The sequence below is a fragment of the Tachyglossus aculeatus genome, unplaced genomic scaffold (assembly GCF_015852505.1).
Source record: "Tachyglossus aculeatus isolate mTacAcu1 unplaced genomic scaffold, mTacAcu1.pri scaffold_146_arrow_ctg1, whole genome shotgun sequence".
Lineage (NCBI taxonomy): Eukaryota > Metazoa > Chordata > Mammalia > Monotremata > Tachyglossidae > Tachyglossus > Tachyglossus aculeatus.
This window is the reverse complement of record NW_024044870.1, coordinates 339391-360050: the sequence shown is the minus strand read 5'-3', so window position 1 is coordinate 360050 and position 20660 is coordinate 339391. Positions and strand designations below refer to the sequence as shown.

General features: G+C 49.7%; 1 pseudogene; it reads left to right on the top strand.

The window, feature by feature from the left end:
* The first annotated feature begins 2237 nt into the window (after nucleotides 1–2237).
* Nucleotides 2238–12247, top strand: LOC119923129 (annotated as a pseudogene).
* The last annotated feature ends 8413 nt before the right edge of the window (nucleotides 12248–20660 follow it).

The following is a 20660-nucleotide window of genomic DNA, read 5'->3' as shown; positions in this document are numbered from 1 at the left end:
ACTCGAAGCTCGTTGTGGGCAGGAAATATGTCTGTTTATAGTTACATTGTACTCTCCCACGTGCTTAGTATTGTGTTCTACATATAGTAAGCACTCAATAAGTTACAATTGAATGAAGAAATGAATAGGAGAGCAGCGAGGTGTTGTAGGAGGGAGCAAGCTGATGGACGGTTTTAAACTAGATGGTGAGGAGTTTATCTTTGATGTGGAGGGGATGGGCAACCACCGGCAGTTCTTGAGGAGTGGGCGACATGTCCTGCAAGTTTTTATAGAAAAATGGAGTGGGCAGCAGACTGAAGTCCAGCCTGGAGTGCAGGGAGAACGAAGGCAGGTAGGTCAGCGAGGAGACCCAAACTCTGTCTCTCCCAAGTATCTCGCAGGGTTCTTTTAAAGACAAAAATTACATGGTCGATGTGAAAGTGTTCTGGAAAGATAAAGGCATTCTACAACGTTACTATAGCATTCATATTGTCTTCGCTGGGCCACGGCTATCAAAAGGATATTTTTTTTCCTTCACGAGTGTGGAAACAGACTCTTAACCTATAGCGTATCACTAGCTACCCCTTCCACCTTTCTGGGAAGAGGTTAAGCCCCCTTTTATGGCAACAAACTATATCTATCCTCACATACAGATCTTCATTAAATATTGCAATTCAAAAAACCTCTTGTGCTGTGTTTCTGCAACTTGATTTTCTTGGATTCCACATATGCCAAGCACTGTACTAGGCTCTGGGGTAGCTATAAGATCATCAGGTCCCACATGAGGCTCACAGTCTAAGGAGGAGGGAGAATCGGCATTCTGCAGAGGAGGGAACTAAGATCCAGAGAAGTGAAGTGACTTGCCCAAGGTCATACAGCAGACAGTTGACAGAGTCAGGATTGGAACCCAGTCTCTGACTCCCGGGCCCGGACTCTATCCGCTAGGCCAGAAGCCGTTCTAATGGAATCCTTGAAGAGTCAAAATTTACCATTCGTTCATTCAATCGTATTTATTGAATGAACGCTTACTGTGTTCATTGAGTGCTTACTGTGTGCAAAGCACTGTACTAAGAGCCTCGAAAGTACATCTAGGCAACAAATAGAGACGAGCCCTACCCAGCACTCTGTTGCATTGTACTCACCATGTTGACCGATGCTCTACACTCTGAAATAAAGATGGAGATGGGCAGTATGGGTGACTTCATTTTTCAAGTGATGATGATTCCTTTTTTTTTGTCTGCAGAGGGATGGAGGTTCCCACGTTCCCAGCGGGATTTAGGGAGAAACCCGTGATCGAATGGTATCTGTGATCCCTCAAACAAGAGGATTAGTTTCAATTAGTACTGCGAATGATACGCAAATCGATAAATAAATCAATACGTCAGTCCTATTTATTGGACGCTTACTATGTGCACAGTACTGCACTGAATGTTGGGCGAAAATTATATAACAATGTCACAGAGTTGGTAGACACATTTCCAGCCCACAGGGAGCTTACAATATAGATGGGGAGACTGAAATTAATATGAATAAATAAATGACAGATGTGGACATAAGTGCTGTGGGGTTGAGAGAGGGATGAGTAAAAGGAGGAAATAAGGGAGACACAGAAGGGATTGGGAGAAGAGCAAATGAAGGCTTAGTCAGGGAAATGCCTCTTGGAGGAGATAAGCCTGCAGGACGTCTTTGAAAACGGGGAGAATGATCGTCTGTCACATATGAAACGGGAGGGCATTCCAGGGCAGGGACAGGACTTGGAAGAAGTCATCGGCGAGACAGAAGTGATTGAGGTTGTTATCGAAAGTAGGGTGCAAAATAAGTTAACTGGTGTATAACAGCCGCAGGGTTCGAGAACCCAAGGTGTTAATTCAGATAGGAAAAATGACTCAGAGACGTGAGGTCAGATAGAACAGTAAAGGAGGAAAGCTGACTGCTCGCCCATTCACCCTGGAGGGGTACGAGTGATGAACAGCCCCGTGTTCCCTTCCCACTGTGTACTTTATTGAGTTACAGCAATGCGGGAGTGAGCAATGAGAACCTTCAGGGAACCAATGAGGACCGACAGAATGGTTGTCGAATTTTCATTGGTCTCTGTTATCACAGCCTTGTACAGACAGGAGTTACTTGTGATAGGTCCTACAACTTTGCATAGACGGGTTACTTGTTACTGTCCTTGAAGACATTCTGTTGTTGAGCCTCGCATAAAATACAAAAAGGAGTTGCTGTCGGCCTGCACAAAATGGAAGTTTACCGTCGGTATGCACAAGATGGAGTCAGTCATGCCAGGTCTGCTGGCGGACAACAAGGTGCAGTGAGTAGGTGGGAATTAGAGGAGCAGAGTGTGCGGGCTGGATTGCAGGAGGAGAGCAGCCAGGTGAGGTAAAAGGGAGTGAGCTGTACAAGGGCTTTAAATCTGATCCTGAGAGGTTTCTGTTGGATATGGGACAGGGGTGGGAGTAGAAAACCACTGGAGAGGCTTGAGGAGTGGGGAGATGTGGACTTAACCGTTTTATAGAAAAATGATACAGGCAGCAGAGTGAAGTAAGGACTGGAGTGTGGGGAGGGAGGTCAACTGCTTCTGGAAGGTCAACAAAGAGACTGATGCAGTAATCCAGGCAGGATAGGATGATTGATTGTACTAACGTGGTGGCAGTTTGGTTGGAGAGGAAAAGGTGGATTTTCGCTATGATGTGAAGGTGGGACTGGAAGGATTTAGTGATGGATTGAATATGTGGGTTGGATGAGATCGAGGAGCCAAGGACAATGCCAAGGTGATGGGCTTGTGAGACAGAAAAGATGATGGTGTCATCTACATTGATGGGAAATTGAGGAGGAGGACAGGTTTTGAGTGGGAAGATAAGGAGTTCTGTTTTGGACATGTTAAGGTTGAGATGACAGGAAGTCACCCACGTAGAGATGTACTGAAGACAGGAGGAAATGTCAGATTGCAGAGAGCCGGAGAAATCCCTACCAAGCACTCAGTATAGTGATCTGCACAGAATAGATGGTAAGCTTCTTGTGGGCACGGATCACATCTCCCACGTCTCTTGTACTATACATTCCCAAGTGCTTAGTACAGTTCTCTGCACAGGAAGCATGTGATAAATGTAATTGATTGATTGAATAAATGGTAGTAGAAATAGGCTCCTTCCTTTTCCATATTCTGAGAAGAATTGGGAGAGGTTTCTCTTGAGCACAACTGAATACCATTCATAAAGGGGAGGTTCACGTAACACTCTCATGCCTTTCCAAAATCATGTGAAAAAGCAGCATAGTCTGGCTAAACCAGAGAACTGATAAAAGTATTTCTACCAAAATATCGATGATCCATTCCTGTTTTTTTCTGGGGTGAGGCCCGAGGTAAAAACTTTTGGACCCTTTTGGATCCCTAGGACTTTATCTTGGGCGTCAGAAAACAGGATCTGGATAGTTTCGATTCTTTGAAGTGGGGAAAGATTACCTTCCCTTTTTAAAGAAAATAAAGGTTTCATTATTTCTTTGTAATTTTTAAGTGCTTGCTTTTGTGCCATTATATAAATAGATAGATATATCTATAGAGATCTATATCTATATCTATCTATCTATATCTATATCTATCTATCTATCTATCTATCTATCTATCTATCTACATTCCTTAGCCATATAGTTCATCGATTGGAGCTGCAGGGGACTGAGCCGCGAGCTGGATACCTGGGTGCTATCTTCAATTGTTCTATATCGTGCATTACATTTAACAGTTTTTAAGACGAAAAGAGCAAGGATAATAATTAATGATGATTATAGTAATAAAAACAGTATTTGTTAAGTACTTACTTTGTGCCAGGCACTGTACTAAGTTCTGGGGTAGATACAGAATGATCAGGGTGGACACAATCCCTGTCCCACACTCTTAATAGCCATTTTACAGAAAAGGTAACTTACGTACAGAAAAGTGAAGTGACTTGCCCTTGGTCACACGGCAGACAAAGGGCAGAGCCTTGATTAGATCCCAGGTCCTCTGACTCCCAGAACCGTGCATCTGCCTTCGGCTATGTTACAAGAACACTTAGATCGGGTGTGATAATTCCCATGACATTCTTCAGAGGAATAATAATCTAATGGTGTGAGATAAAAGCCAGATTTTCCACACCCGAAATATGGAAAATTATAGGAGTTTCTGGGAGAAAGCCAACCTATCCTTCCTCTTTTTACTTCCTTTTTGTGTTTCTGTGTCTCGCCAGAATACCATTCACTTTCAGAATACCTTTCACTTCCCAGACTGAGCCCCCTCCTTCCTCTCCCCCTCTTCCCCCCTCCATCCCCCCGCCTTACCTCTTTCCCTTCCCCACACCACCTGTATATATGTATATATGTTTGTGCGTATTTATTACCTTATTCATTTATTTTACTTGTACATATCTATTCTATTTATTTTATTTTGTTTATATGTTTTGTTTTGTTCTCTATCTCCCCCTTCTAGACTGTGAGCCCACTGTTGGGTAGGGACCGTCTCTATATGTTGCCAACTTGTACTTCCCAAGCGCTTAGTTCAGTGCTCTGCACACAGTGTGTTCAATAAATACGATTGATTTATTGATTGATTGATTGATTCCCCGATTAAGCCCTCTTTTCCCCTACTCCTTCTCCCTTCTGTGTCACCTAGGCATTCATATCTGTATCCTTTAAATGCTTGATATTCGCCCCACCCTCTGCTCCACAACACTTATGTCTACAGTCATAATTTATTTCTTCATATGAATGTCTCTCCCACCTCTAGACTGTAAGCTTGTTGTGGGAAGGCAACATGCCCACCAATGATGTTGTATTGGAGTCCCCTAAGTGCTCAGTACACTACTATGTACTCAGGAAGCACTAAATAAATACCATTGATTGATTGATTAATTAATAATAATAATAATAATAATGACATTTATTATGCGCTTACTATGTGCAAAGCACTGTACTAAGAGCTGGGGAGGCTACAAGGTGATCAGGTTGTCCCACGGGGGGCTCACAGTCTTAACCCCCATTTTATAGATGAGGAAACTGAGGCACAGAGAAGTTAAGAGATTTGCCCAAGGTCACACAGCTGACAATTGGCGAAGCCGGGATTTGAACCCGTGGCCTCTGACTCCAAAGTCTGTGCTTTTTCCACTGAGCCACGCTGCTTCTCCGTAATTGATTACTAAGCAGTAGTAGGGGAGAAGCAGCATGACCTAGTGGACAGTGCACACTACTGGAAGTCCAGAGACCTGATTTCAAATAACCACTCTGATCCTTGCCTGCTGTATATTCTCAGATACGGGACTTAATCAGTCAGTTAGTCAGTCAGTCAGTCAGTCAGTTGTATTCATTAAGCGCTTATTGTGTGCTGAGCACCATACATAGAGTTTGGGAGAGTAAAATGCAACAATCTAACACACACATCCCAACCCATGATCAATCCATCAGTGGTATTAATTGAGTGCTTCCGATGTACAGAACAATGTTCTAAGTGCTTGGGAGTGTACAATACAAGAGAATTAGCAGAAACATCCCTTGCCCACAATGGGCTTACAATCTAGAGGGGGAGACAAGACATTAATATGAATGTCATTTGAAATATATAATTGAAAGATGTGTACATAGTGCTGTGGTGTTGAGAATGGGGCGAATATCAATTCTCTAGAGGTTCTAGATCTAAGTGTACAGACAATGCAGAAGGGAGAACAAGTTGGGGAAAAGAAGGCTTAATGGGAGAAGATGCGTTGGTGGGTAGGGCCCGGGGGAACTTCACTGAATTTCAGCTTCCTTATCTTTAAAGTGGGAATTCAATAGCAGAACTCTCTCCTACATGGACAGTGGGTGAGTCGGTGAGACTGGGGATCAGAGAGGTGCTAGCATAAGATGTGTTTGGCTAGCGGAAGCAGCTGTGTGGTCCCTATCTCATCTGTCTTCACCTAGTTAGGGGTTGGTTGATAATCCACTAATGAATTGCGTCCTCAGGTTGGCACCTGCCAGTCAGAAGACGTGATCCTACGCGAAGAGAGAGGGGTTATGTCTGGTGGCTAGGAGGTGCCCGAAACACAGAACGCTGCATTCTGGATCCTCAGGGGTGAGTCTGTCTGTGTCCCCACCCATCTGGAAGACAGAGAGGAAGGGCAGGGGAATGACAGGGGATGGGAAACACAGGGTCGCTGAGGGAGGGGCAGGGGGTCAATTCATAATCCACCCTCTCTCTTCCTTGCCCCTGCCCCCTTGCTCTAGGCTCATAATTTAATGACTGAGGCAATGGATGAGACACCTAAGTAGAGTGGTGGTTTATTGGGCCATCTCGAAGACTGCTCCTGATGAAGATTTCATAGCTCAAAATAAACTAATCGTTTGTGGATACGTGAGCCCCACTATACCTACCCTAGTGCTTAGCACAGTGTCTGGCACAGTGCAAGCACATACTAAATCTCACAGATATTATTTTCATTATTAAAACAATGATGGCTCGGTCCCATGGTTTAGTCTGTTTTCTAATCAATCAAGTTTACTGAACCTTTACTGTGTGCAGAGCCCTGTACTAAACATAGGGGAGCCCATTATAACAGAGTTGGTAGATACCTACCCTGCCCACGAGGAGCTTTCAGTCTAGAGGGTGATGCAGACATTAATATGAATAAATAACTGACGGCTAGGGACATAAGTGTTGTGGGGCTGAGGAAGGGGGAATGAAGGGTGCAAAGTTGACACAGATGGGAGTAGGAGAAGAGGACATGAGGGCTTAGTCCGAGAAGGCCTCTTGGAGGAGATGTTCCATGGGTAAGGTTTTGAAAGTAAGGAGGCTAATTGTCGAATGTAAAGAAGGAGGGCATTGCAGACTAGTAATAGGATGTGGGAGAGCAATCGGAGGCCAAACAGAGACGCTCGAGGTGCAGTGAGCAGGTTGGCATTAGAGGAACAAAGGTCGCTGGCTGGGCTGGAGTAAGAAAGTACCACTTGTGTCTGGAGGGATGGACTGAACTACTAAGGTTGAGCTGGGAGTGGGAAGAAGGTGGGAGTTCGAGGTGGAATGTACCACGGGGGACAGGGTCTGGAGTTCGAGGTGGAATGTACTACTTGGGGAGGGAGAGGACGTTTCAGGGAGAGTGAGCCAAAACGACAGGTGTGTAGTTCCACGGGAGTTGTGGTGGTGACAGGGTATAAATGTAGAGCCAGGGTGAACCACTGCGGGCCGGGGAAAATGGATTTCCAGGGTACACAAAGCACTAGTTTGGGGGGTGAGAGGAGCAGGGTAGGGAGGGAGGGATGGCGTTCCAGTGGGCGTGAACTGCTGGGGAGAGAGGGATGGACTTGGAGAGGGAACAAAACCCTCTAGGATAGGGGTGGAGTGAATCTCCAAAAGGAGTGATCCATTTGTAGAAGCGGGGAGAGGATTTACATGGACAGTGAACCTTAGCGGGAGGGGAATGAAGTGCTAGGGGAAGTGTACCTCAAGGGGAGGAGGATGGAGCTCCAGAAGGAGCTGGTGTGGAGGTAGGGAATTCCTGGACAGGTGAATCACCCAAGGGTGAGGGCTGATGGAGTCTCCTGGGGAGTGGAAATTCTCTCTCACCTCTCTCTGCCTCCTAGATCTACACACTGCAGCCCAGACTTCACTCTGCTGCCCAGATCAGTTTTCTTAAAAAAATTCCATATGCGTCTCCCCATTCCTCAGGACACTCCAGTGCTTGCACGTCCCCTTCTGCACTGGAGAGAAACCCGTGACCATTCACATTAAAGCCATCTGACACCTCGTCACCTCTTAACTCACCTCACACTTCTCCTGCTACAGGCCAGCCCGCACACCTCCCTCATCTAATGTCAACTTACTCACTGTTTCTCCATCTCGTCTATCTCACAACTGACCCCTTACCCACGTCCTGCATCTGGCTTGGAACTCCCTCCAGCTCCACATGCACAGCCTTAGTAAGGTCACATCTCCTCCAAGAGACCTTCCCTGATTTTCCCTGGCTCCCTCCCCCTTCTGCATCTTCTAAGCACTTGGATCTGTGACCTTTGGACATTTGACATGCACCCCACCTCTAACCCCACAGCACGTATGTACATATATTTAAATTATTTATTACAAATAACTTATTTATTCATGTTAATGTCTGTCTCCTCCTCTAGACTGTAAACCCATTACAGGAGGGGATTTTCCCCTTCAATCAATCAATCAATCAATCAATCAATCGTATTTATTGAGCGCTTACTATGTGCAGAGCACTGTACTAAGCGCTTGGGAAGTACAAATTGGCATCACATAGAGACAGTCCCTACCCAACAGTGGGCTCACAGTCTAAAAGGGGGAGACAGAGAACAGAACCAAGCATACCAACAAAATAAAATAAGTAGGATAGAAATGTACAAGTAAAATAAATAAATAAATAAATAAATAAATAGAGTAATAAATATGTACAACCATATATACATATATACAGGTGCTGTGGGGAAGGGAAGGAGGTAAGACGGGGGGATGGAGAGGGGGACGAGGGGGAGAGGAAAGAAGGGGCTCAGTCTGGGAAGGCCTCTTGGAGGAGGTGAGCTCTCAGCGGGGCCTTGAAGGGAGGAAGAGAGCTAGCTTGGCGGATGGGCAGAGGGAGGGGCGGATGGGCAGAGGGAGGGTGAACTTCACATATTCCTCGGTGAAGTTGGCGGGCTGAATTCCCCGAATCTGAGAGTAGGACGGGTTGGTATTGGAGACTGCCCTAGGCTGATAGATCTGAGGCTTTGCCTTTCAGCCGTGCCATCCACGGGGCAGCTCGTGATTGCCTGGCCCGGGTGTTTCTTAGAGTTTCCATCTCATGCCAAGCTACCCGTTTCTCCTTACATAGCCTAATGATACCTGCTGTCCTGACATTCTTCTCCGAGTATTTTCCGCTTCCTTCCTTTCACGTGCCCTTGGTCCTTGCCGATTTGGAGCAGCCTTACCCGTGCATGCCAACTGATTCATGATTTCGTCCATTCACAGGACGATCCAGCTCACTTGGACCGGCTTCCCTTGCCTCAGCTTCTCAAAAGAGACCGTCATCACCGGAGGTGGCTCTAGAAGACTTGGAGCAAATCATTCAAGAGCTCAATGCCAAAGATGAATCATGCCGGGCCTTTCCTGCCAGTGTACTGGAGTGTCTCTCTGGAGGACGCTACCCGCCAAACATGGGGAACCCGGTCCAGTGAGATATTTCTGGTATGATTTCGGGAGAATCAACTGCCACCTCAGGCGTGGATCGGGGTCAGGGCACTTCTGGCCGGAGATCACCTGAGCTAGTGTCGAGCTCAGGAGCCTCTAGGTACCTTTGTGCGTGGCCATCGGGGCCACGGTCTTTCCCGGCTTGGTACCACCATGCCTCACCTTCTCCCAGAGCCCATGACTACTCCGGGATCCGTCTGGAGTTTTCGTCACACATCATCATCCGTGAACCTGGCGGGCTGAATTCCTAAAGTGCTTCTCCGAGAACGGGGAGAGAGACTGCAATAAGCTGGTAGCTCTGACTCTTTGCCTTTCAGCCCTGCCATCCATGGGTCAGGCCATGATTGCCTGGCCTGGGTGTTTCTAAGGTGGTCCCTCTCCATCTTATGTAGTTACCTGATTTTCCCTACAATCCCGCGCTTAGAACATTGTTTGGCATCCAGTAAGCGCTTAACGAATACCATTATTATTCCTACCTGCTGCTACTTCCTAGTCTGACCGTCCTTCTCAGCATCTGGTTTGTTTCCTTCCGTTCAGGCTGCCCAGGGACCTTGGATATCTGCAGATTCTGGACAGTCTTGCACACACATGCCAAATGACTAATGGTGTCTCCAATTCCAGGGCGCTCCAGTTCCCTTGGACCGACTTCTCCCGCCCCAGCTCTGCAACAGATACCGTCGCCACCGACAGAGGCCCAAGAAGAGTTGGAGCAAATCATTGAAGACCTCATCGCTAAAGATGAATCCAGCTGGGCCCTCCCCGCTGGTGTATTAGATTATCTCTCTGAAGGACCCTATCCGCCATGCAACTTTGGGCAGGCTCAATCAGGTAAGTCCAGGTTCGGAGTAATCCGCCTCCAAAGCCGCAAGCTGGAGACCGGGCTCAAGTGACCTCTGGCTGGAGAGCACTTGGGTTCCTCGGGAGCTGGGAAGCCGCTGGTCCCTGGGTGCACTACGAGGACAGGATTCCTTGACTGCTGATCTGAGGACGGATGGGTTGGCATGGTGACTGCATTGGTTTGATATATCTGACTCTTTGCCTTTCAGAACTGCCGTCTGCCAGGCCCTGCTCCGAAGCTCTTATGCCAATTCCTCCAGCACCCAATGCAGGCATGGACAGCTACCCCAGCGAGGAGATCCCGGGATCCCGAGATCCCGTTCGTTGCCCGTTCGTTCCAGCTGCGATGAGGACGCCACCCAGGCTGCCAAGCGCCGCTGTGTCCAGGTCTCTCCGCTGGCTTCAGGTAAGTCCTCCGCCTTTCTCTTTTCCTCCCTCACATCCTTTCGTTTCTGCTTCTTCCCAGAGTCCTGTCCTACCAACCCACTTCTGGCCGTAAAGTCGGCCCCTTTCTCCTTGACCTGTCTGCGTGACCTCCAGAATGCCTCTCCGACTCTCCCCTCCTATATCTTCTCCTATTGGGAACCTGCCATCTCTTGAATGTTCATGGAGTTTGAGGTGGGGAACTCCTGTCTCTCTCCCGCCACTCAGCCTCGTTAAGTGTGTTTGTTTACCGTCAGATGGCAAGAGCCTCGTGACCCCCTCTTCCAAGAAGACTGGCTCCCCCCGTCCATCAGAAGCCCAGTGCCATTCCAGGTGAGTACTTTTTCCATGGGGTTGACCCTCGGTTTTGCGGATTGGCACGGTAGCTGAATTTCCGGAGGTCACGTGACTTACCCGGAAAGAGGGGTTAGGATTAAAAGGGGGGAGGGCTGTAGAGTCCCGCGAGATGCCCATAGCGCTTCATCATCATCATCATCATCAATCATCACCATCATCATCATCAATCGTATTTATTGAGCGCTTACTATGTGCAGAGCACTGTACTAAGCGCTTGGGAAGTACAAATTGGCAACATATAGAGACAGTCCCTACCCAACAGAGGGCTCACAGTCTAAAAGGGGGAGACAGAGAACAAAACCAAACATACTAACAAAATAAAATAAATAGGATAGATATGTACAAGTAAAATAAATAAATAGAGTAATAAATACATACAAACATATATACATATATACAGGTGCTGTGGGGAAGGGAAGGAGGTAAGATGGGGGATGGAAAGGGGGACGAGGGGGAGAGGAAGGAAGGGGCTCAGCCTGGGAAGACCTCCTGGAGGAGGTGAGCTCTCAGCAGGACCTTGAAGGGAGGAAGAGAGCCAGCTTGGCGGATGTTGGGAGGGAGGGCATTCCATGCCCGGGTGATGACGTGGGCCGGGGGTCGATGGCGGGACAGGCGAGAACGAGGTACGGTGAGGAGATTAGCGGCAGAGAAGCGGAGGGTGCGGGCTGGGCTGTAGAAGGATAGAAGGGCGGTGAGATAGGAGGGGGCGAGGTGATGGAGAGCCTTGAAGCCCAGGGTGAGGAGTTTCTGCCTGATGCGCAGATTGATTGGTAGCCACTGGAGATTTATGAGGAGGGGAGTAATATGCCCAGAGCGTTTCTGGACAAAGATAATCCGGGCAGCAGCATGAAGTATGGATTGAAGTGGAGAAGATTGAAGTGGCTTCAGAAGAATAATACTTTTTTAAAGCAGTCGCCGGAACGTCACCTGGGATACGTTTTCCCGTACCGATACTGGGTAACTGTATCTTTTCCTAAGGAAAGGGTTTTGGGTGAAATCTTGTCAGAAGAACTTTCTGCCCCTTGGTTCTTTCAGGAGCGTCTAAAAGAACTTCCGTAGGGGACCTGGCTAGTACTGAAAGAAGAAGCGTTTGCTTTCTCTTTGGTAGTGAGAACATCTTCTGCCCTCTCTTCCTCCAGGTTCTGCCGGACGGTGAAGCCATCACCGTGAATGAGCTGGAGATGGCCTTCCAGAGATTCTTTGGCTCCCAGCGGTCAGGGCTGGAGGTCTCGACACTGAACTGATTGGATGGCTTCATCCAGAAGTCAGACCTGGAGACGAATCCCTGCTTCTCCGTCCTCTCAGTGCAGGTAGGGCCAGGTCCAATGCACTGACCGTCAGTGAGGACTTCCGCCTCATGACTGTGGTCTCCTCTCCCCGATCCATCTCCAGCCACAAGCTGTGGCCCCCGCGGATTCCCGAAGTGCCTCAGTCCGACCGAGGTCACGTCGCCGCCTGTGCTGGGACTCCTGAAGACTCGCTCACGTCTTTCATTTACTCGCAGCGTTTGGTCCGGCATGGTGAGGCCTTGAGATGTCAACCTTCATTGTTGTTCTCCCAGGGGCATGGAACTAGTCACCACTCAGAGCGCTAAGTCCCTATTCGCCCTCAATCCCAACCACTCACCTCCAGCCTCTGAGCTTTGGTTTCTTTTGAAACGTGCATACTTATATCCAAAAGACCAGCAGTGGTGTTCCTTCCCTTCGTAAAACGGCACGGCTATGCTCAGCCCCTATACGGAGGCCGGTGGGCGTCACGTACCAGGACCGTACTGGTTGTTCTCCCGGGTAGAGCCCACCATCCCCAACAGTCCTATGTCCGCTTGGACTTGGGAGATTATTGAGCATTGTCAGCTGAACCGGAATGTGGGCAAACAGCGTCACCGGCCTGTGACCGTTCCAGGACAAGAGAATCAGGGGAGGGGGAGTGCGGGTGGAGACGTCGAGAGAGTTGCTGGCCAGGTCACGCGCTGCACCGAGCCCTCCGTCTCTCATGGCAGATGTCAGGCAACACAGCAGGAACAGACCTCTAGCCTCCATCCCCTTCCCCTTCTGCACAAAGATGGGAACCTTGATCCCAGTCCCAATTCAGCCCCCTCTCCCCTGCCCCAGCTGCTTTGGATTCCAACAGTGGGCAGAATTCCACCCTGCCCTCCTCTGGGGCTTGCTTCCTCTCCCTCTCCCCAGAGATCACCCAACTGGGCGTGGAGATTAGGACCTGGCCCCCGGGCTCGTTGGAGTGCTGTGGGAAGCTCGCCTCAGCCCCTGTCTTCTCTCCAGCCCTCAAGACCCGGATCCCGGCCACGTGGTAACCGAGAAAGCAAGATAGAACATTCCGGCACGGACCCCAGGAGCAGCAGGCCTAGGTGGCCATGACTACTGGTTGGGTGACAGTACTAATAAATATACCCAGCACGCAATGGAAGGGCACGTCCCACTTCAAAATTTTTTGGAAACCATTTGGATCCCTTTCTCCCATTCCTCCTCTCTTTCTGCAGCCTTACATTGATACCCGGAGACTTCAAGATCCTCACAGAGGTGCCTTCCGGACCTTAAGCTACCCAATTCCTATCGAATCTCAATTCCGCTGCCCTCATGCTCCAGCCCACATCACCCACTCGCTAAAGTGCACGCACACTACAGTAGCCAGGGCTGAAAAAGAAAAGCACTGAAATCATACTGAACCCAGTGACGATGCAGGAAGAGTGGAACGACCCACGGACAAATCACCTTGGATTACTAAAACGAGCGATCGGACGTCTAGGCTTTCCCTAACTGTCTCTGTTTTTTCAGCATCTCTGAGTCAATCAATCAATCAATCGTATTCATTGAGCGCTTACTGTGTGCAGAGCACTGTACTAAGCGCTTGGGAAGTACAAGTTGGCAACATATACAGACAGTACCTACCCAACAGTGGGCTCACAGTCTAAAAGGGGGAGACAGAAAACAAAACAAAACATACAAAATAAAATAAATAGAACAGATATGTACAAGTAAAATAAATAAATAAATAAATAAATAGAGTAATAAATATGTACAAACATATATACATATATGCAGGTGCTGTGGGGAAGGGAAGGAGGTAAGATGGGAGGATGGAGAGGGGGGCGAGGGGGAGAGGAAGGAAGGGGCTCAGTCTGGGAAGGCCTCCTGGAGGTGGTGAGCTCTCAGCAGGGCCTTGAAGGGAGGAAGAGTGCTAGCTTGGCAGATGTTGGGAGGGAGGGCATTCCATGCCCGGGTGATGACGTGGGCCTGGGGTCGAAGGCGGGACAGGCGAGAACGAGGTACGGTGAGGGGATTAGCGGCAGAGGAGCGGAGGGTGCGGGCTGGGCTGTAGAAGGATAGAAGGGCGGTGAGGTAGGAGGGGGCGAGGTGATGGAGAGCCTTGAAGCCGAGGGTGAGGAGTTTCTGCCTGATGCACAGATTGATTGGTAGCCACTGGAGATTATTGAGGAGGGGAGTAACATGCCCAGAGCTTTTCTGGACAAAGACAATCCGGGCAGCAGCATGAAGTATGGATTGAAGTGGGGAGAGACACGAGGATGGGAGATCAGTTAGAAGGCTGATGCAGTAGTCCAGACGGGATAGAATGAGAGCTTGAACGAGCAGGGTAGCGGTATGGATGGAGAGGAAAGGGCGGATCTTGGCAACGTTGCAGAGCTGAGACCGTTACGATTTGGTGACGGCTTGGATGTGAGGGGTGAACGAGAGAGCGGAGTCGAGGATGACACCAAGGTTGCGCGCTTGTGAGACGGGAAGGATGGTAGTGCCGTCAACAGTGATGGGAAAGTCAGGGAGAGGGCAGAGTTTGGGAAGGAAGACAAGGAGTTCAGTCTTGGACATATTGAGTTTTAGGTGGCGAGCAGACATCCAGATGGAGATGTCCTGAAGGCAGGAGGAGATGCGATCCTGGAGGGAGGGGCAGATAGCAGGGGCACAGATGTAGATATGGGTGTCATCAGCGTAGAGATGATAGTTGAAACCGTGGGGGCGAATGAGGTCACCAAGGGAGTGAGTGTAGATCGAGAACAGAAGAGGAACAAGCACTGAACCTTGGGGAACCCCCACAGTAAGGGGATGGGAGGGGGAGGAGGAGCCTGCAAAAGAGACTGAGAATGAACGACCGGAGAGATAAGAGGAGAACCAGGAGAGGACGGAGTCTGTGAAGCCTAGGTCAGATAGCGTGTTGAGGAGAAGAGGGTGGTCCACAGTGTCGAAGGCAGCTGAGAGGTCGAGGAGGATTAGGATAGAGTAGAAGCCGTTAGATTTGACAAGCAGGAGGTCATTGGTGACCTTTGAGAGGGCAGTTTCCGTGGAATGTAGGGGACGGAAGCCAGACTGGAGGGGGTCGAGGAGAGGGTTGGTGTTGAGGAATTCGAGGCAGCGTGTGTAGACGACTCGTTCAAGGAGTTTGGAAAGGAGTGGTAGGAGGGAGATGGGGCGATAACTAGAAGGTGAGTTGGGGTCAAGAGAGGGTTGTTTTAGTTTGGGAGAGACATTGCATGTTTGAAGGCAGAGGGGAAGGAACCAGTGGAGAGTGAGCGGTTGAAGATGGAAGTTAAGGAGGGGAGAAGGGACGGAGCGAGAGATTTCATGAGATGAGAGGGAATAGGGTCAGAGACGCAAGTGGCCGGAGTAGCACATGAGAGGAGAGCTCCTCTGAGGATACTGCTGGGAAGGATGGGAGAGTAGCAGAGAGTGTTGAGAGCCGAGGGGCTGGAGAAGCGGGGGGACTTTGGAGAGGTCGGACCTGATGGATTTAATTTTGTTAATGAAGTAGGAGGCCAGATCGTTGGGAGTGAGGGAAGGAGGAGGGGGAGGAACAGGGGACCTGAGAAGGGATTTAAATGTACGGAAGAGCTGATGGGGATGATGGTCATGGGTGTCAATGAGGGAGGAATAATAGTTTTGTCTGGCAGAGGAGAGGGCTGAGTTAAGGCAGGAAAGGATAAACTTGAAGTGAACGAGGTTGGCATGGTGTTTAGACTTTCGCCAGCAGCGTTCGGCAGCTCGAGCATAAGAGCGAAGGAGGCGGACAGTGGCAGTGATCCAGGGCTGTGGGTTAGTGGTACGAGAGCGGCGAAGGGTAAGGGAAGCGAGTGAGTCTAGCTGAGTAGAAAGGGTCGGGTTGAGAGCAGTAATCTGATCATCAAGATTGGGTAGAGGGGAGAGGGAGGCAAGGTGGTGTGTGAGGCGCTCAGAAAGATGGATAGGGTCAAGAGAGTGGAGATCTCTGTGAGGGAGTAATATGAATTTACAGGGGAAAGGAGTGTGCGTGCGGAGGCAGTCGAGAAGATTATGATCACAGAGAGGGATTTCTGAGTTGGTGAGGGTGGACACAGTGCAGCGGTAGGAGATGATGAGATCGAGGGTATGACCAAGTTGGTGAGTGGGTGAGGTGGGTTGGAGCAAGAGGTTGGCAGCGTCGAGGAGAGATAGAAGGCGGGCGGCAGAGGAGTCATCAGGGATATCCATGTGAATGTTGAAGTATCCGAGGATCAGAGTGGGCATGGAGAAGGAGAGAAGGAAGGTGAGGAAGGGGTCAAATCGTTAAAGAAGTTGGAAGTGGGGCCGGGAGGGCGGTAAATGACGGCTACAAGAACTTGGAGGGGGTGGTAGAGGCGAATAATGTGGGCTTCAAAGGAAGGGAAGGAAAGGGAAGGGGGAGGAGGGATAGTGCGAAAGCCACATTGGGGAGTCTCTACACACCCGTGCCTTTCCCTTCATCTGCTACTTACTCCGTACTTTTCCCTTCTCCAGGAGCCATGACACAGTACGAACAGTGTCACAATCACTATCGGCGCCCAAGAAGGCTTCATGCCATGGGACGTCCCCCTGCTGGGGAGTCGGAGAGCAACCGAGAACAGTCACAAGGGGAACGCACCCCGATCGAGGTACGTGGGGCACCTTTACAGCACAGTTCCCTTGCCCCTTCCAACGTCACCTCAAGCATCTCCTTCTACAGTCCTGCCAGCACACTTTGCTCCTCTGCAGCTAACCTCCTCACTGTGCCTCATTGTCTCCTGTCTGGCCGTCAGCCCTGGCCCACGTCCTGGTTCTGGCCTGGAATGCCCTCCCTCCTCACATCCGCCAAACTAGCACACTTCCTACCCCCCGACCCCCCGCCTTCATAGCCCTACTGGAAGCTCACCTCCTCCAAGAGGCCTTCCAGACTAACCCCCCATTTTCTCTACTCTTCCTCACCTCCCCAACGCCCCGACTCCCTCCGCTCTAGCCCCGACTCCCTCCGCTCTAGCCCCTAACCTCCACCATAGCACATATGCGCTATATGTACCTATGTATCTTTCTATTTACTTTATTAACGATGTTCATATATAGCCATAATTCTATTCATTTAGATTGATGTTATTGATGCCTGCCTAGTTGCTTTCTTTTGTCGTCTCCCTACTCCCCGTGCCTCCTCCCCCCCACCCCCGGGCTTCCGGACTCTTAGCACGTTGTCGCTTAGGAAGTTTTTGCATTCCTTGCCGAACTGTGCTTCCAAGCACTCAGTACAGCATTCTTCACACAGGAAGCGCTTAAATACGATTAAATACGATTGAATAAATGAATGACTGAACGATGCCGGGCCAAGCCACGGTAACCCATTGGAGAGGCACCTTTCCAGAAAACAGAACAAGATCCGGGCTCAACACCCGGAAAAGAGAAGTACTGAAATCATACTGAACCGACGGACGATGCAGGAAGAGCGAAACGACCCGCCGACATTGCACCTTGGATTGCTGAAACGAGAGATTGGATGGCTAGGCTTTCCCTAACGCCCTCGCTTTTCAGCCTCTCTGAGTCTCTACACACCCGTGCCTTTCCCTTCATCTGCTACTGACTGCGTACTTTTCTCTTCTCCAGGAGCCAGGACACAGGACGAAAAGTGTCACAATCACTATCAACGTCCCAAAAGGCTTCTTGCCATTCATTCATTCAATCTTATTTATTGAGCGCTTACTGTGTGCAGAGCACTGTACTTTGCGCTTGGGACCTGCAAGTTGGCAACATATAGAGGCGGTGCCTATCCAGCAGTGGCCTCACAGTCTAGACGGGGGAGACAGAGAACAAGACAAAACATATTAACAAAATGAAATAAATGGACTAAATATGTACAAATAAAATAAATAAATGAATAGAGTAATAAATATGTACAAACATATATACATACATGCAGGTGCTGTGGGGAGGAGAAGGAGGAAAGGCGGTGGGGATGGGGAGGGGCAGGAGGGAGAGAGGGGTTTCAGTCTGATTTGGCCTCCTGATAGAGGTGAACTCTCAGTAGGGCTTTGAAGGGAGGAAGAGAGCTAGCTTATCGGATGTGCGGAGGGAGGGCATTCCAGGCCACGGGGATGAGGTGGGCCGGTTGTCGACGGCGGGACAGGCGAGAACGTGGCACGGTAAGGAGATCAGCGGCAGAGGAGCGGTGGGTGCGGACTGGGCTGTAGAAGGAGAAAAGAGAGGTGAGGTAGGAGAGGGCGAGGTGATGGAGAGCCGTGAAACCGAGGGTGAGGAGTTTTTGCCTGATAAGTAGGTTGATTGGCAGCCACTGGAGATTTCTGAGGAGTGGACTAACATGCCCAGAGCGCTGCTGGACAAACACAATCCGGGCAGCGGCATGAACTATGGAATGAAGTGGGGAGAGAGAGGACGATGGGAAATCGGAGAGGAGGCTGATACAGTACTCCAGACGGGATAGGATAAAAGCTTGAACGAGCAGGCTAGCTGTTGAATGGAGAGGAAAGGGAGGATCTTGGCAATGTTGCGGAGGTGAGACCGGCAGGTTTTGGTGACGGCTTGGATGTGAGGGGTGAACGAGAGAGCGGAGTCGAGGATGATACCAAGGTTGCGGACTTGTGAGACGGGAAGGAGGACAGTGCCGTCAACAGTGATGGGAAAGTCAGGGAGAGGGCAGGGTTTGGTAGAGAAGACAAGGAGTTCAGTCTTGGACATGTTGAGTTTTAGGTGGCGGGCAGACATCCAGTTGGAGATGTCCTGAAGGCAGGAGGAGATGCGAGCCTGGAGGGAGGGGGAGACAGCAGGGGCAGAGATGTAGATCTGGGTGTCATCAGCGTCGAGATGATTGCTGAAACCGTGGGAGTGAATGAGGTCACCAAGGGAATGAGTGTAGATCGATAACAGATGGGGACCAGGAACTGAACCTTGAGGAACCCTTAAAGTAAGGGGATGGGAGGGGAAGGAGGAGCCAGCAAAAGAGACGGAGAATGAACGGCCGGAGGGATAAGAGGAGAACCAGGAGAGGACAGAGTCTGTGAAGCTAAGGTTGGTTTGCGTGTTGAGGAGAAGGTGGGGGTTCACAGTGTCGAAGGCAGCTGAGAGGTCGAGGAGGATTAGGATAGAGCATGAGCCGTTGGGTCTGGCAAGCAGGTCGCCATTGGTGACCACTGCGTGGGCGGTTTTCGTGGAATGTAGGGGACGGAAGCCAGATTGGAGGGGGTCGCAAAGAGAGTTTTCGTTGAGGAATTCGAGTCAGCGCGTGTAGACGGCTCGTTCAAGGAGTTTGGAAAGGACTGGTAGGAGGGAGTTAGGGGGATAAATATAAGGTGAGGTGGGGTCAAGAGAGGAGGATTTTTTTCGGATGGGAGAGACGTGGGCATGTTTGAAGGCAGAAGGGAAAGAACCAGTGGAGAATGAGCGGTTGAAGGGGTAAGTTACAGAGGCGAGAAGCGACGGAGCGAGAATTGTCATAAGATGAGAGGGAATGGATTCAGAAGCAGGGGTCTTCCCCCTGATGGGCAGTCGGAGGGCAACTGAGATCACTCACAAGGGGAACGCAACCCGGTAGAGGTACTTGGGACATCTTTACAACATAATTGCCTTGCCCCTCCATTGTCACCTCAAATATCTCCTACTACAGCCCATCCCACACACTCCGCTCCTCTGCTGCTAACCTCCTCACTGTGCCTCGTTGTCGTGTGTCTCGCCCTCGGCCCTGACCCACGTCCTGCTTCTGGCCTGGAATAGCCTCCCTTCTCACATCCGCCAAACTAGCAATCTTCCTCCCACCCCCACCCCCGCGTTCATAGCCGTACTGGAAGCTCACCTCCTCCAAGAGGCCCTCCAGACTAACCCTCCATTTCCTCTGCTCTTCCTCACCGCCCCAGCACCCCGACCCCCTCCGTTCTAACCCCAACCTGCACCACAGCACATGTGTGCTATATGTACCTATGTACCTTTCTATTTACTTTATTAACGATGTTCATATATAGCCATAATTCAACTCATTTAGATTGATGTTATTGATGTTATTGATGCCTGCCTAGTTGTTTTCTTTTGTCGGTTGTCTCCTCCCCGCTGCCCCAACGCCCTTCTCTATTCTTAGTGCATTGCTGCGTAGGGAGTTTGTTCATTCACTAGGAGACCAAAAGCTAATGTGAGAAAAACAATAAATGAAAGAGACAGAAGGAAGGAATGAAAGGAACAAAGAAATTAAGAATCAATCAGTCCTATTTATTGTGTGCTTACTGTGTGCAGGACACTGTACTAAGCGCCTGGTGACAAGAACATAACAACATAGACCAATTTCCTGTTCAGGATGAGCTTACAGTCTAGGTAATGATATGAATGAGTCATACAGGGAACCGTCCACCCCCTACTAGGATTTCGAGACTAAACCTGCAGAAATATGATATTTTCTCGGCTAGGGAGCTTGAACTGAAAGGCCGTCTCAACAAACCCCTCCCTAAACCAAGGTCACACAGCTGACAATTGGCGGAACCGGGATTTGAACCCATGACCTCTGACTCCAAAGTCCGTGCTCTTTCCAATGAGCCGCGCTGCTTCTCTTGACACAAAGCTCATTGTGGCGGTTCCGCCAATTGTCAGCTGTGTGACCTTGGGCAAGTCACTTCACTTCTCTGGGC